Source organism: Chiloscyllium plagiosum, chromosome 13, assembly GCF_004010195.1.
Source record: "Chiloscyllium plagiosum isolate BGI_BamShark_2017 chromosome 13, ASM401019v2, whole genome shotgun sequence".
Taxonomy (NCBI): domain Eukaryota; kingdom Metazoa; phylum Chordata; class Chondrichthyes; order Orectolobiformes; family Hemiscylliidae; genus Chiloscyllium; species Chiloscyllium plagiosum.
Genome location: NC_057722.1, coordinates 80,516,878 through 80,521,299, shown reverse-complemented (window position 1 = coordinate 80,521,299; position 4,422 = coordinate 80,516,878). Strand labels below are relative to the sequence as shown.

The 4,422-nt window shown below is 41.6% G+C and overlaps 1 protein-coding gene across 8 annotated transcripts in view; it reads left to right on the top strand.

Moving 5' to 3' along the window:
• The window catches only part of agfg1a (ArfGAP with FG repeats 1a), a 94,835-nt gene that overhangs the window by 2,343 nt on the left and 88,070 nt on the right, over nucleotides 1-4,422 (top strand). Inside the window, exon 2 of one of the 8 annotated variants that reach the window (XM_043702852.1) lies at nucleotides 1,572-1,614. The exons of the other annotated variants lie outside the window; for them this stretch is intronic. The gene's annotated coding sequence lies outside the window, so the exon portion shown is untranslated. The remainder of the gene's footprint in view (nucleotides 1-1,571; nucleotides 1,615-4,422) is intronic. 8 annotated transcript variants of the gene reach the window in all.

Below are 4,422 nucleotides of genomic sequence, written 5' to 3'. Positions count from 1 at the left end.
AACACTCCCTAGGACCTTACCATTAAGTGTATAAGTCCTGCTAAGATTTGCTTTCCCAAAATGCAGCACCTCGCATTTATCTGAATTAAACTCCATGTGGCACTTCTCAGCCCATTGGCCCATCTGGTCAAGATCCTGTTGTAATCTGAGGTAACCTTCTTCGCTGTCCACTACACCTCCAATTTTGGTGTCATCTGCAAACTTACTAACTATACCTCTTATGCTCAGATCCAAATCATTTATGTACATGACAAAAAGTAGAGGACCCAGCACCGATCCTTGTGGCACTTCGCAGGTCAGAGGCCTCCAGTCTGAAAAACAACCCTCCACCACCACCACCCTCTGTCTTCTACCTTTGAGCCAGTTCTGTATCCAAATGGCTAGTTCTCCCGGTATTCCGTGAGATCTAACCTTGCTAACCAGTCTCCCATGGGGAACCTTGTCGAACGCCTTACTGAAGTCCATATAGATCACAGCTACTGCTCTGCCCTCACCAATCCTCTTTGTTGCTTCCTCAAAAAACTCAATCAAGTTTGTGAGACATGATTTCCCATGCACAAAAGCATGTTGACTATCCCTAATCAGTCCTTGCCTTTCCAAATACATGTACATCCTGTCCCTCAGGATTCCCTCCAACAACTTGCCCACCACCAACGTTAGGCCCACTGGATTATAGTTCCCTGGCTTGTCCTTATCACCCTTCTTAAACAGTGGCACCACGTTTGCCAACCTCCAGTCTTCCAGCAACTCACTTGTGACTATCGATGATACAACTATCTCAGCAAGAGGCCCAGCAATCACTTCACTAACTTCCCACAGAATTCTCGGGTACACCTGATCAGGTCCTGGGGATTTATCCACCTTTATGCATTTCAAGACATCCAGCACTTCCTTCTCTGGAAATTTTGCAAGGTGTCACCAACTATTTCCCTACAGTTTATATCTTCCATATCGTTTTCCACAGTAAATATTGATGCAAAATACTCGCTTAATAGTTCCCCCATTTTCTGCGGCTCAACACAAAGGCCGCCTTGCTGATCTTTGAGGGGCCCTGTTCTCTCCCTAGTTTCCCTTTTGCCCTTAATGTATTTGTAAAAACCTTTGGATTCTCCTTAACTCTATTTGCCAAAGCTATCTCATCTTGGACTCAAACTGTTAACACTATTCACATGTGCTGTCAGCCTGCCGAGTTTCTCCAGCACTCTTTTTTTTTCAGTATTGTCAGTACAGTTTTGCATTGGAACAAATTTCTTTTTGCAGTGAATTTACTATTGTAGGTAATAACAAGTGTATATGGTGTTTATATATGTTAGTTAGTGTCATTAATGGCTCACTTCATCTTATCGGCAATGGGAAGCATGATTTTGTGGATTAGGACTCAAGAGGAAAGAGAAGGATTGGGAGCAGGGTCATAAGTCCTAGGCTGAATGTAATAGGGCCATGTTCACAATAACGAGGACAATACTTAGCAAAGGAAAGATGTATGTTTCTAAACTCTGATGCAGAAAATCGAATTTGTTGAAGATACAATACAAAGGGAGAAAATGAAGAAATGAATTGTGTCTTTACAGGAAGAACTTTGGTAGGAAATAATCTGAGTAATTACGGCAAACTGTAAGTATATTTCTGAGAAAACTACGAGCAGAATTACAGAGGCCTAACTTGTCTTGTTTTGCATCGTAGTTTAAGTCACTGTGGACTTCATCGAATAATTACGTCCTATTATTGTGGAGTAGTTTAAAAGTTGATCAAGAAAATGTAATTTAGATAACAAAAATTCTATAGGCTAACTGCTTGAATATGAACGTTTCCTGATGGATTATTTGTCCGTTGTATTATCTAGGGTATATGCCTGTGATTATTATTTACTTTTGACTTTTAAACCAGTCCCTTGAGACCTTAAAAGGTGTGTCTCTGTTTGAAGGAATACTTGTTTGGTTAGAAGTAAATTGAGTAAAATAGGACTTTTATGACTGAACACATTAAAAATAGGAAACTGGAGACATTTTATATTCAATTGTCAAATATGGGGTAGCAGTAAAAAAAACCTCAATGTAGATGAAGGCCTACAAAGTGGGCTTCTAATTAACACTCCAGGAAAAAAAACAAAAACAATTCACATTAGATTGAATACTGCTGAAGATATACATCCATTCTCAGTGTTGAGTACCCAGAATCTTGTTCTTGGCATCATATTAACAAGTTATGACAATCATACCCAATGTGATGTACCAGGGTAATGTAAGGCAAGCTGACTTTGTGGAGTCTGAGGACACACAATTTCCACAGCCTTTGAAGTGTCTCGGTAGAGGTAGAAAACAGGTGGCCTTGCAATATGCTCCTGTTGGCAAGCTGGCTGCATACTACTTTTAACATAAGAAGGAGAGTAGGCCTTTCATCCCTTTAAATCTGTTCCATCGTTTTGATTTTTTTCTATCCTAACTGTATCCAATCCCCTTGACTCCATAGTTTCTTTATACCCTGCATAAACAAAAGTTCAACAATTTCCGATCTAAAATGAATTAAGGTAACATCTACCTGTTCCACACTGTGGTCATCCAATGCATGGCAAGGTGTTTTCTCATCAGTATCGGGTGAACAGAACAGTGACAAGTGGAATTCAATCCGAGAAGTCTGCGTTGATGCCAAAGGAACGTACAATAATTGGAAGAATGAGAGGTGTAGAGGAAGTGAGAGCCCCTGGGCATAAACATCCACAGATCCCTGAAGGTGTTAAGGACAAGTTACTAAAGTGGTTAAGAAAATGTATTGAATTTAGCTGTGATACAGAATATAAGAGTAGCATGGCCAAACTGAAATTGTATAAATCATTCGTTAGGCCACTATCTGTTACTGTGTGCGTTACAGAAAGGAGGTCATTGGAACTCGGGATTCTAAGGCATGATTTTGCTGAGACGTACAAAATTGTGAGCGGGCTGGGTAAAGTGCCCTATTTATCTTAGCCGAGAGGACATTTGCTAGGGGGCGTCAATTGAAAGGGATTGGTGGGGACATTAGAGCGGCCATGAAGAAAAGATTTTTCATCCAGAGGATGTGAAATCACTACTTGAAAGGATAGTAGAGGCCGAAACATTTGACTCCTTTTAAAAGCTATCTGGATGTAGACTTCAAATCCTGTAAGCTGTGTGACTATGGGCCAACTTTGTAAAGTGGAATTAGGATGCATGACTCATTTTTGGTTGGTGCAGATATGATGAGCTGTAAATGTTTCGTGATTCTAACTTTTTGAATGGCCTGGCTCTTATTTTAAGGTTCTGTTTCCTTGTCTTGGTCTCTTGCACCAGGAAAAAGTTTATTTCCATTTACCCAATCAAACCCATTGAAAATCCTAACAATCTCAATCTAACAGAGACACATAGAAGATAGGAGCAAGAGTAGGCCATTTGGCCCCTCAAGCCTGCTGATCATAAAGTTCAATGCCCTTAATTGTGTCTTCTCCCACCCTCCCCCAATATTCCTTGATCCCTTTGCACACAAGAGCTATATCTACCTCCTTGAAAATACAAAATGTTTTTGCCTCAACCACTTTCTGTGGAAGTGAATTTCACAGGCTCACCTCACTCTGGGTGAAGAAATTGCTCCTCATCTCAGTCATAGAGTCATAGAGATGTACAGCATGGAAACAGACCCTTCGGTCCAACCCGTCCATGCCAACCAGATATCCCAACCCAATCTTGTCCCACCTGCCAGCACCCGGCCCATATCCCTCCAAACCCTTCCTATTCATATACCCATCCAAATTCCTCTTAAATGTTGCAATTGTACCAGAGTCCACCACATCGTCTGGCAGCTCATTCCATACATGTACCACCCTCTGCGTGAAAAAGTTGCCCCTGAGGTCTCTTTTATGTCTTTCCCCTCTAACCCTAAACTTATGCCCTCTAGTTCTGGACTCCCCGACCCCAGGGAAAAGACTTTGTCTATTTACCTGATCCATGCCCCTCATGATTTTGTAAACCTCTATAAGGTCACCCCTCAGCCTCTGATGCTCCAGGGAAAACAGCCCCAGCCTGTTCAGCCTCTCCCTATAGCTCAAATCCTCCAACCCTGGCAACATCCTTGTAAATCATTTCTGAACCCTTTCAAGTTTCACAACATCTTTCCGATAGGAAGGACACCAGAATTGCACAGAATATTCCAACAGTAGCCTAACCAATGTCCTGTACAGCTGCAACATGACCTCCCAACTCCTGTACTCAATACAAAAAGAAAGCATACCAAACGCCGCCTTCACTATCCTATCTACCCGCGACTCCACTTTCAAGGAGCTATTAACCTGCACTCCAAGGTCTCTTTGTTTAGCAACACTCCCTCGGACCTTACCATTAAGTATATAAGTCCTGCTAAGATTTGCTTTTCCAAAATGCAGCACCTCGCATTTATCTGAATTAAACTCAATCT